Genomic DNA, 12,237 nt, shown 5'->3' with positions numbered 1-12,237 from the left:
AAAAAAAAAGAAAAAAAAAAAAAAAAAAAAAACAGGTGGCAGATTTGGTCCACAGGTCATGGTGTGCAAACCCCCGCCATAAAGCACACTTTGAACCCTACAGTTAGATGTGGCTTAATATCCATCTCCGCCAGGTAAGTTACTTAAACCAGGCAATTTTTTAACCTATATGTGCCTCAATTTCCTCATATGTAAAAGAGTATTAATAAGATCCTCCTGGGCTGGCCCGGTGGCGCACTCGGTAGAGTGCCGCGCTTGGGAGTGCGGTGGCGCTCCCGCCGAGGGTTCGGATCCCATATAGAGACTGGTCTGCTCACTGGTTGAGCATGGTGCGGACGTGACACCGAGGGTTGCGATCCCGTTACCGGTCACTAAAAAAGACAAAAAGGGAAACAAAATAAAATAAAATAAGATCCTCCTGTTTATTACATTGAAATATTAATAGCTTACAGCAAAAATCATCAGTGGTTACAAAAAGGCTGTTGAGGAACAAGATATTCACAAAATCTCAAATGAGTACTTGTAAGGGGATGGCCGGTTAGCTGACTTGGTTAGAGGTGGTGCTGATAACAGCACGGTCAAGCGTTCGGATCACCTTACCAGCCAGTCACAAAAAAATAAAATCAAACGAGTACTCATCAGGTATTTTGTTAAAAACAAAGGGGCATATTTTGTGAATGTACTTAATGCCACTGAACTGAACACTTAAAAAATGGTTAAAATGGTAAATTTTATGTTATATATGTATATTATCACAATAAAAAAAAAGTAGGGAGGACAGCTTAACACAGTAAAAGTTTGTATCTCATTCATGCAAGATCTAATGCAGTCTGGTGGCTTTGTCCATCTTGTAGCTGTGTCATTTAGAACATGTGGCTTCCAAGGTCATCACTGCAGGAGTAGAGAGAATTGGAGTCACACCAGTTAACAGCTGCCTTAGCCCAGAAGTGTATCACTTCTGGTCACAGTACACCTGGGAGAAATTGTTACATATATAGCCCTGACTTAATTGCAACGAGGCTGGGAAATGTAAGAAAGCATTTGAATACTTGGTGAGTACTGTCTCTGCACAGTCTATTTTCCCCCACTCCAACATCAGTGCCAAGAAGGTAAGGGATTCTTTCTGATTCTTCTTAGCATCACCAGTGACTAGCACAGTCCCTTGCTCATAGGTAGGGGGTCAAGAAGTGTTTGGTGAACAATAGCTGTTGGCTAATTAAATGAATGAATGAACAAATAAAGGAAAGAAACACATAATGCAAAATATACAAAATATATTTTTAAAATCTTTAGAAACTGATTTTATTATAAGACAAAGTTACACTTCTCACATTTAAAAAGTAACTTGTTCTACTTTTCTAAATATCTTAAAAGATTTAACCTTTTACTGAGGAAAAAAACAATCTTGTCTCTGCCCATAAAGTAAACATGAAATCTTTTTTTTTGCCTTTTTTTGTTTTTCTACTTTGAAAAAAATGCCTACTGTTCTGCCTTCCTTTCTAAAGCTGTCCACAAACATTTCCCATTATAAAATTAAAATATCTTTATTGTAGAAAGCTTTAAATATATACCAAAGAATATATGAAGAAAAAAATTTAGCTGGATCCCACCACCAGGAGATAGCTATTGTCTTTTTTTATATGTGACTGTGTTTGTATGTGTGTTTTATATGTGTGTGTGTATGTGTATATTTGTTAAACAAAGGTAGAATCCAAATCTATCAAGCATACCTTACGCAGCACCTCAAGTCTTCTTGGCCTTGCCTGTCTCTGAGACCCTTGACCTCTTTTTCCACTCCACCTGTCACTGGGCTGACCAAGTATACGTGGTTCTAACGAGTGTGCACAGAACAACCCTATAGCCCCTGACTTCCTGGTCACACTGGATGCCTCACTTCCCACCCTTGGCTTCCCTCTTGCCTTTGAGGTTTGAGGGCCTAAGGGACCCACCTGATGCTCACACATGCACACCCTGGAAGTTTTGGGGAGTTAATATACCATGGGGCAAATCTTTTTCCAATGAAATACAGAAGCTGAGGGGTAAACTCTTCTTCCTCCTTTCTTTAAACGGATTGTCCTGGGATGCAGTACTCTATGCATCCTCCTGGGAGACAGCTTTAGGAGTTCAATAATCGGTTGTTATTTGTTACCACGGAGTGGCTAACTTGGAAATGCACTCTTGAACTGACTTAACCTTCCTCCTCTCCTCACTCAACCTTTTCCCTCACTTCTGCTTCCTGGAATTGCATTTTCTGAAAAAATAACGGCACATAAACTCTCAATTCTGGGGTACCCAGGTAGAGCGGACACTGTGGATGCTCTGCTAATTATCCCTTCAGCTCTTACCACAATAGTGCACCCTGGCCTGACTTCCAAATGCCAACACCTGCATCTTGTTACCTGAGAGCCTTTTTTGGCATCCAGAGCCTATTTTGCACCTGTTCATGGCAAGCTGGAAGTGCCAGAGAATTGACACTCCACAGGAGCAGTCCTCAGTCTTTAAAGACCACAGATTTCTTACCCTTTCTGTGGGATGACACCAAGCCATGACCTCTCCACTGGCTCCAGAGTTCCCCTATCGCATGAGGTGTGGACGCCTACAGGTGGTAATCGGCTTGACAACACACACTGTGTTGACTGCCTTTCCTCTCCTGCCTCACTTGCCCTCTCCTCTCCCAGTGTTGTCCTGGGGTCATCTCCAAATAAACTACTTGCACTTGGGGGTAAAAAGGAGGGGACAAAAGTTACCTTTACAACAGAGAAATGTGGAAGGTACCACTTTAATCAATTAATCAAACTTAATGTCATCAATAATAGTCACATCTTGTGCTTCCTGATGGATGCACTGAGAAGGGCACAACATCATTCAGGTAGTACCTGTATCAATCTAATCATGACTGTAATCGTGAGGAAACAAACAAATTCAAATCTACAAGGCAAATGGCCTGCACTCTTTAAAAATGTCAATGTCTAGGGGGCTGGCTGGTGGCTCACTTGAGAAAGTGTGGTGCTGATAAAAATGTTAATGTCTCAAAAAAGAAAACAGATGGGCTGGTGAACTCTTCAATATTAAAGGAGACTAAAGAGTCATAACAACTAAATGCACTGTGTAATCCCTGATGAAATTTTGGATCGGGGGGAAAAAAGGCTATAAAGGACATTAAGACAATGGGGGACATCTGACAATGGACTGAATATGAGATAATGGTATTATATCATTGTTAAACTTATTGTGATAAGTATATTGTGGTTGTTACCAGGAGATGTTTGATGAAGTATCGGAGTAAAGTGTCATGTTTTCTGCAACTTACTCTCAATTCATTCAACTAAGAGAGAGAAAGAATGCACATGTAAACAGAGGGAGAGAAAGAGATAAAGCAAAAGTAACAAATTTATGAATCTATGTGAAGAACATGCAGGCATTCCTTGTATAACTTTTCTAAAGGCCTCAAATTTTTCAAAATAAAATGTTAGGAAAGACTTCCTGCATAGCCAAGGTTATGGCAGCTATATAAATCCAAATATCCCAACACATCCTCCAAAAACTATCCAGACCAACAAGAACAAAAACCCCCACCGATATCCTGTATCTTCAACATAGTTAGAAGACTGAAAATACTACAAGCTTCAAATTACCTGTAAGTAGAAAAGCAAACATTAATTTCTGGTGGAGATATTTCTCAAACTCTCATCCCAACTCTTTAAGGAGAGTGAGGTGGGATCCAGATGGGATATGCGTAGAAGGGAAAAGAGGAGAATGTTGAGCCTAAGATGGAACTAAAAGCACTCCCTGAAAAAGAAAGCCTGCACTGAGCATGAAAACACTGAAAAAGAGTTCTGACAGAGCAGGAAGGGGAGAGAGAGACACGTAAGCATATGCAGAACTTGATGAGGCAGTCTTGGAAAGTCAATGTTTCTGGGAAGAAGAGGGCAAAAAGGAATGGAAAGGTACCTTTGAAAACTATGATGTGAAAGGAGGAAAGAGGGGGAAATTTAGTTCCTGCAAGACAAAAGAAAATTTATAAGTCAAAGGACATACAACCACCTCCCCCAGAAAAGCCTTCTAGTAAAATCAGAAACTATACTTTACTATACTTATAAAAGAATAAGGACTATTCTGAACAAGGAATCTCATAAATCATCCTGAACTGTCAATCCTGTTCACAAAAATGTAAAATTAGGGATAAAATGATTGAAAATAATGAAAGAACCCCAGGATCCTATGGGACAATATCAAAATGTCTAACACACATATAATTGAAGTCCCAGAAGAAGAGATTAAAGAGAATGGGACAGAAGAAATATTTTTTAAAATAAGAGCTCTAGGGCCAGCCCGTGGCTCACTCGGGAGAGTGTGGTGCTGATAACACCAAGGTCACGGGTTCGGATCCCACATAGGGATGGCCGGTTCGCTCACTGGGTGAGCGTGGTGTTGACAACACCAAGTCAAGGGTTAAGATCCCCTTACCGGTCATCTTTTAAAAAAATAAAAAATAAAAAAAAATAAGAGCTCCAAATTTATTCCCAAATTGGTTGACAGACATAAATTTACAGATTTAAGATGTGCCACAAACTTCAAGCAGGATAAATACAAAGAAAATTACACCTAAAAACACCATGGGTAAACTGCTGAAAATCAAAGATAAAGAGAAAATCTTTAAAGCAGCCAGAGGAAAATGGACACATTATGTGAGGAGTAATGAATGGTACAAATGATGGCTCCATTTTACAATAAAGTTTTAAAAATATACACCTAGTAATAAATTTAACAAAAGATGTCTAAAACCCCTGCACTGGAAACTACAAAAAGGCCTAAACATAAAACAAGAACTATGAAACTTCTAAAAGAAAATATTAAAGAATATCTTCACAACCTGAAGGTGGCCAAGATTTCTTAGGACTCAGAAAGCAAAAACTATAAAAAAAAAAATATGATAAGTTAACTATATCAAAACATAAAACTTCTGTTCATCCAACAACTCTAAGAAAATGAATAGGCAACCACAGACAAAGGACTGATATCCAGGATATAAAAAGGATATTGATAGAGTTTGGATGTGTTGTCCCCCCAAAACTCATGCAGAAATCTGATCCCCAATGTGACAGTGCTGGAAGCTGTTTTAGTCATGGGGGAAGATCCCTCATGAATGGATTAATGCTCTCCCTGGGGGGGTGAGGGTCCTGAGTAAGATCTCACACTATTAGTTCCCACAAGAGCTGGTTGTTTAAAAGACCCTGGCACCTTCTCTCTCTTGCTTCCTCTTGCCATGTGATCTGTTTGTACCTGCCGGCTACCTGCCACTTTCCGCCATGAGTAGAAGCAGCCTGAGGCCCATGCCAGATGCAGCTGTCCCAGAATCTTAAGCCTAATAAACCTCTCTTCTTTATAAATTACCCAGTCTCAGGTATTTCTGTTATAGCAACACAACGGACTAATACAGATACATAGGGCTGGCCAGTTAGCTCCGGTGGTTAGAGCATGGTCCTGATAACACCAAGGCCCAGGGTTCAATCCCTACACCAGCCAGCTGCCCAAAAAAAAAATAAATAAATAAAGGATATAAAGAACTCCAACTCAACAATAAAAAGACAACCAATTTAATGTGGGCAAAAGATTTGAGCAAGCACTTTGCAAAGGAAGGTATACAAATATCAATAAGCACAGAAAAAAGTGCTCAACATCATTAGTAATCAATGACTAAATTTAAAGCCATAATGAAATACCACTCTACACCCACCGTAATGATTAAAAATAAAAAGACTGACAACACCAAAAGTTGGCAAGGATGTGAAGCAATTGGAACTCTCATACACTGTTGACAGGAAACATGCCGATAAACAACCACTCAGCTGTTGACACATGATACCCTCCATGAAAAAGTAAGGATGACTCCAAAGCCCAAGCCACAGACCCAGAGGGTACAGCAGTAGAGGATTAACTTCTGCCCTTGACCCTACTGGTTCTTTATACATTTTGGATATCAGTCCTTCGTCAGAAAGGCGTCTGTGCTTGCCTATTCATTTTCGTAGAGCTGATTGTGATGAGAAGTTTTAAATTTTGATGTAATCAAATTTACCATTTTTAAAGTGATTATTGCTTTCTGAGTCCTATCTAAGAAACCTCTGTGCACCCCCAGGTCATGGAGACATTCTATATTTTCTTCTAGAAGCTTTATAGTTTTCTAATTTTGAAAATAAGACTGAGGGGCCAAGCCTGTGGCGTACTCGGGAGAGCCGCAGCGCTCCCGCCGCGGGTTCGGATCCTATATAGGAATGGCTGGCGCGCTCACTGGCTGAGCGCGGTGCAGCCGGTCTCACAAAAGGACAAAAAAAAAAATAACACTGATGATTTCTTTAGTCATTAAACATACATCTCCTATATGACCCAAGAATTCTTCTGATAAGTATTTTCCCAAGAGAAATAAAAACATAACCAAAAAGACTTGTGGGTGGTACGAGGGAAAGAACCTGGACTAGGATAGTGGCTGTAAGCAAGAAACAGATGAATCTGTGATGTTAAGAAGGTAAACAAGACTGGCAAAAATGTTTTTATTCTTATCCATTTCCTTAACACCTAAAAGCATTTCTAATTATATGTGGAGGGAGGAAGGAGTAAGAGGGAATGAGGCATGTTACGTGAGGAAACTTTCCTCTTTTATATTACCTCTTCTCATCATTATTGAAGACAGAACAGGGCATAATCACGAGGACTAATACAAGCACCCTAATAAGCTTGAAGCTTTATTTTATAAACCATGAGAGAGCAATGGAAAGTTTTAAGCAGAGAATGATAAGATTATATTTATGCCTCAGAAAGCTCTTTGTTAGCAGTGAATAACTAAGGGAGATATCAGTTAGGAGCCTATATTATAACAGTCCAGGCAGGAAATGATAAAGGTTCAACCAAGACAATGAAATGTAGAGAAAGGATGGACTCTGGATATGTACTACAGGAGGAAGAACTGACAAGACTCAGTAATGCGAGACTCTGATTGTGAAGATCAAGAACAGCCTTACGGAATAAGTACGATTTGTAACAATATATATGCTAGTAATATTGATGTGATCAACCTATGTCAATGTTGAACCCCCAAAATATGCATAATCAATTATGATTCAATAAAAATTAAAAAAAAGAAAATTAAAAAAATAGAATTGAAAAATATTTTTTAAAAAATCAGCCTCATGAGCAGGACTGGATATCAAGTTTCTTTTATTTTCATTTATATAAATACTGCTGTAATGTTTGTAATACATTTAAAAAAAATAGCAACAGAGTAGAAAAGATACCTTTTAAGTTAAAAGAAATAAATCTCAAAACGTCATTTCTTCTTTGAAGCCTTATGCACCTCACCACACTCTAAACAGAATTAATCCTATGTTCCCGTAGCATTTTAGACATACTTCAAAGCATACAACACACCATAATCACTTCTCTGCTGCACTACCACACTTGGCAATTTGAGAACAGAGGGGCCATACACTGATCACTGAATTCCCAACACTTAGCATAGTCCCCACCCAGCACGTAGAATGAAGAGCATTTTAGCATTATTTCAGCTTCTTTTCACTTCAGAACTTCCAGTATGGTATTAAAAATGAATGCCTTGAGTGAAAAAATGTTAAAAATTGCAGACTGAAAAATGTCCAACTAAGCTTTCTGCCCTTGAATAATTAAATTGGTTAGACAGTTAATTCTCATTATCCACGGTAATTATATTCTATAAAGTCACCATGAACACTGAATTAGCAAATACTGAACCACTGTTCCTAGGGGAAGTACAGGGCTGTTCTACAGGTAAATACCTAACTTTATTTTAATGTATGTTTCTGTTTAAAGACATCTTATTTAATGCATGCTGTTGATTCATTAACGTTGAACTCACAGCCAACAACACTGTAACTCATGCCTGAACAAAGCTTATCTATAGGAAGCTTATCTTTCCTCTGCAAGGCACATCACAGCCTCCCTGCACTTAGGAACACTAGACATCACTTCAGCACTACACTTGAGGCCATTTTAAACAGCAAAATCACCAAGAAATAGCACAAAAATGTGAAAAACATGGCCCCCAAAATACTATCCAAAGGAAACTTATGAACACTATGACAGCTGAAACAAGAAGGCCATCACTTTGTTTGACCTCAGCTGGGAACGTGCGCGTTGGGCAACTCAAATTTTTCACAACTCTGCACACGTTTTGGAAAGCGCCAGGAGTATTGATTTGGGGATTACATACAAATTTCAGCAAGTAGGCAAATTTGTAAAAACAGAATCCACGAATAATGAGGATCGACTGTAGTTTTTTTTTTTTTTTTTTTTTTTTTTTTTTTTTTTAGGTAAAATATCTCTCCCACAGCTAGCTGAGTTACATTTTTCACACACTCATCTCCAACTACACCCAGTTTGTGTTATTACAGGGTATCAGGTCCCGGCATACATTACACATCAGCAATTTCTGACGGTTTCTGACTCCCTGAGAAGATCTGCACACAAACGCTTCTCTGCTTGTCACCACTACAATTAATGGGCTGACAGGGGCTGAACTGAGAATACTTAAAACACAAACTCCCTTAAAAAGTATCAAACCTGAAGCTACGAAATACCTGACTCAAGCCCAGAGTTAAAAGCTGGTTTCTGAGAACTTAATCTTAAAATGTTTGTGCTTCAGACTCCAAGTTCTGTGGAGAAATACACCTTAAAAGGTCTAGGAATCCACCAATGTCCATCAACTAATGGAGAAACAAAACATGGTATATCCACACAATTGACTATTACTCGGTCATAAAAAAGAATAACACTTGCTACAATACGGATGGATGAACCCTGAAAACATGCTAAGTGAAATAAGCCAATACAAATATTGTATGATTCTACTTATATGAAATATTGAGAAGAGGCAAATTCAAAGACAAGGAGTAGAATAGTGGGGCTGGGAGTAGACGGAAATGAAGAGTTTCTGCTAATGGATTTCAGGGTTTCTTTTTAGGGTAATGAAAATGTTCTGGAATTATATAATGATGGTGGCTGCACAACCTTGTGAATACTAAAAACTAATGACTTGTACACTTTAAAAATGTGAATTTAATTGTATACAAATTACATCTCAATTTTTTTTTTTAAAAAAAAAAGCCCTAGAAGGGCTGAATAGGCGGCTAAACTGAGTGTCAAATTCCCTTACGTCGGTAATTCCTCCCCAGCCGCACCCGCTCCTTCCAACTCCATCCAGCTACTGACACAAACTTCAGACTCTTCGCTCCTGTCAACGAGCGGCATCTGCAGAGCGCCTCGCGCCGAGCAGGGAAGCGCCACAGAGAAGACGCGGTCTTCGTCCCCGCCGTGGGGTCCGGTGCGTGGGCCACGTGTGTCGCTGCGTGTTTCCTGTACCCCGACCCCTCAACTCCCGGGAAGCCCTGATCCCGAACCCCTTACTGCGATCGCGAGTTAGTACTGGCCTCTGGACTCAGCATCTGTATGCTCAGACCAGCAAGACAAGCTCACCGCCCTGCGTCCCCACGGAGCTCGACTCAGAACCAGAGGCGGCCCACGCCCCCCACCCCCGGCCGGAGCCGCCCCCGGGCCCGCGCGGCCCCCACTTACGCGCCTCGGCCAGGGCGCGGTGCACGCAGGGAGCTCGGCGCAGCCTGTGCGCCGCCGGAAGAGAGCGCAGACGCAGGCCGCGCAGAGAAGGCCGGGAAGGAGGCGCAAGGGACCCTGGGAAGAAGGTTCGCACCCCCTGTGGGCCCTGGAGGCGGGCCGAATAAAAAAAGACCGAAGAGGAGCCGTAAACAAAGTCGCAAGGGGAGAAGAGCCGCAAAGCAATCTGCCTGAAGCCGTAAAGCAAGGTAGAAGCTCCCTGCAGACCTTCTCAGCTGGTCTGTCCCGCCTGCTTTCCGCCTCGTCCGCCTCCAGCTCCCGGACGGCGGCTGTCGGTCGGTTGCCGCCCTGATCTCCGCTACCCTCTGGTGGGCCCGGCGAGCTCTCCCTGGGCATGCGGCTTAAGCTAAGGCCTCTGGGGCGCGCTGTTCCCGCGCCGTCCCGCAGAACCTCACATACCCAAAACCCAGTTAGGATGCGGGGCGGGGGTCCCTTCCACGCACACTTGGGATACTGCGGGAGAAGAAAGGAGTGCTTTTAAATCTTATTAAGGATGGTTATCAGAACCCTTCACAGACTCCACCCCAGGCGGGCACAGCAAACTGTTCACGAAGCCTCCTTCCTCTCCTGTCACTGCCGCACACATCCAGTCATCACCTGATGGCGTCTTGAGTTAGCGAACACCGGAGGGAAGTGAGTATGTGGCGACCTGGGAAAGGGGACGACTTAAGAGTATCCCCTGGAACTGTGCCTTGGAACTGCGTGACAATAACACATCCTATTCGCGATGCTCAAAAAACAGAGCGATGAGTTTAGTCATCACGACCCCAGCTAAGTACTAAGAACCTCAACAAAGTCATCCCATGTTTTCAAATTGTTGGTATCAATAAGCCGCCTTTAACGAGGCTCATTATCTGGGCAGTAATACTCCAGGGCCCGTCATTTCCTGGATGACTGCTCGCTCTTCCCAGTCACACCGTGGGAAGCAGGGTAAAAGGCACAGAATCACACCCAGTGCGTAAATAATTTATTAGATAAAGGTGGTATTTCGAATCAACCAAGAAGAGAATGTTTATTTAAAAAATGGTGCTGGGACAATTAACTGTTTGGGGGTAAATGTTGCATTCCTTATCAAAATAAACACCAAAATAAATTACAGTGGAGTTCAAGAGTAAAATATAAGCACACAAATACACATAAAACTAAGTAAAAAATATATAGATGAATATCCGACTTCCGAATAGAGAAGGGCTAAGTGTAAAAGCTGAGAAATAAGTCATAAAGTAAAAGTTAGATAAATGTAACTACCTACATAAAACTTTTTAAACTTTTGTAAGTTAAAAAAGAAAAAAAAGCTTTTAAAGTAAACAAGAAAAAAGGGAATGATAATTACCATATATGGTAGAGAATTCATATATATAAAGTTTAAACACTTAGAAAAATATATGAAATGAGTGAATGTTTCACAAAAGAATACTTAAATTTTAGTACAAAGCATGCATATTGAAAACAAGTATATCCATTGAACAGTATACCCATTCACCAATAAACTGGGAAATTAAAATATTTTATACAAATATTATGTGAGTACATTCATATTGAAAAATCCAAACAATAAAGATAAATCTAACATTTTATTTGACCACTCATGCATTAAACCAGACTGGTTCTCATAGTTTAACCATTATCAGTTGATATATATTCTTTCTGACCTTTTTCTATGTATTTATGATCAAACATTAAAATCAGTTTCTCTGATAACAGTATAGACAATACTGTCACATTGCCAGTGAGAGTATAAACCAATTAGGAAGGCAATCTGGCAACATATATTTAAAAGTTTTAAAGGCACATGCTCTCTGACCCAGGAATTCAACCTCCAGGACCTTATCCTATGGAAAATATCAGGATATACACAAAGATTTCTTTATAAGACTATTCTGCACAACATTATTTAAACTCTGAATATTTACTGGAAAATTAAAATACCACATTACAGAATCTGTTAAGTACAGCCATTAAAAATCATGTTTAGAAGAATGTCTGCTGACATGGAAAAATGTTCAAGATCATTTTCTATGGAAAAGGCACTGTCCAAAATTATATACATAAAAAAGTTTTTTCACACCCATTAGGATGAACATTTAAAAAAGGAAACAGAAAACAAAAAGCCTTGCCAAAGAAGTGGAGAAATTGGAACACTTGTGCACTGTTGGGAGGAACGTAAAATAGTGCAGCTGCTCTGGAAATCAGTATGGTGGTCCCTTCAAAAAGTGGAAAGAGAAATTACCATATAATTCGGCAATCCCATTTCTGGTTATATATTCAAAAGAATTGAAAGCAGAGTCTCCAAGAGAGATTTGCACAGCCATATTCATAGCAGCATTATTCACAATAGCCAAGAAGTGGAAGCAATCCAAGTTCCATTGACAGATGAATGGGTAAACAAAATGAGGTGTATACATCCAATGGAATATTATTCAGCCTTAAAGAGGAAGGAAATCCTACATATGCTACAACACGGGTGAACCTTTAAGACATTATGCTAGTGAAATAAGCAAGTCATAAAAGGACAGATATTATACAATTCCACTTATAGGAGATACCTACAGTAGTCAAATTTATAAAGACGGAAAGGAG

General features: G+C 40.2%; 1 protein-coding gene across 3 annotated transcripts in view; it reads right to left on the bottom strand.

Annotated features, from left to right (window-relative positions):
• Positions 1 to 9,715, bottom strand: part of RAD52 (RAD52 homolog (S. cerevisiae)) — a 28,638-nt gene extending 18,923 nt beyond the window's left edge. For 2 of the 3 annotated variants that reach the window (XM_008577670.1, XM_008577654.1), the window contains exon 1: positions 9,601 to 9,715. The gene's annotated coding sequence lies outside the window, so the exon portion shown is untranslated. The remainder of the gene's footprint in view (positions 1 to 9,600) is intronic. The other variant, XM_008577663.1, reaches the window with a different exon arrangement.
• Between the last annotated feature and the right edge of the window lie 2,522 nt (positions 9,716 to 12,237).

The sequence above is a fragment of the Galeopterus variegatus genome, unplaced genomic scaffold (genome assembly GCF_000696425.1).
Source record: "Galeopterus variegatus unplaced genomic scaffold, G_variegatus-3.0.2 Scaffold70, whole genome shotgun sequence".
Lineage (NCBI taxonomy): Eukaryota > Metazoa > Chordata > Mammalia > Dermoptera > Cynocephalidae > Galeopterus > Galeopterus variegatus.
This window is presented reverse-complemented; position numbering and strand designations above follow the sequence as displayed.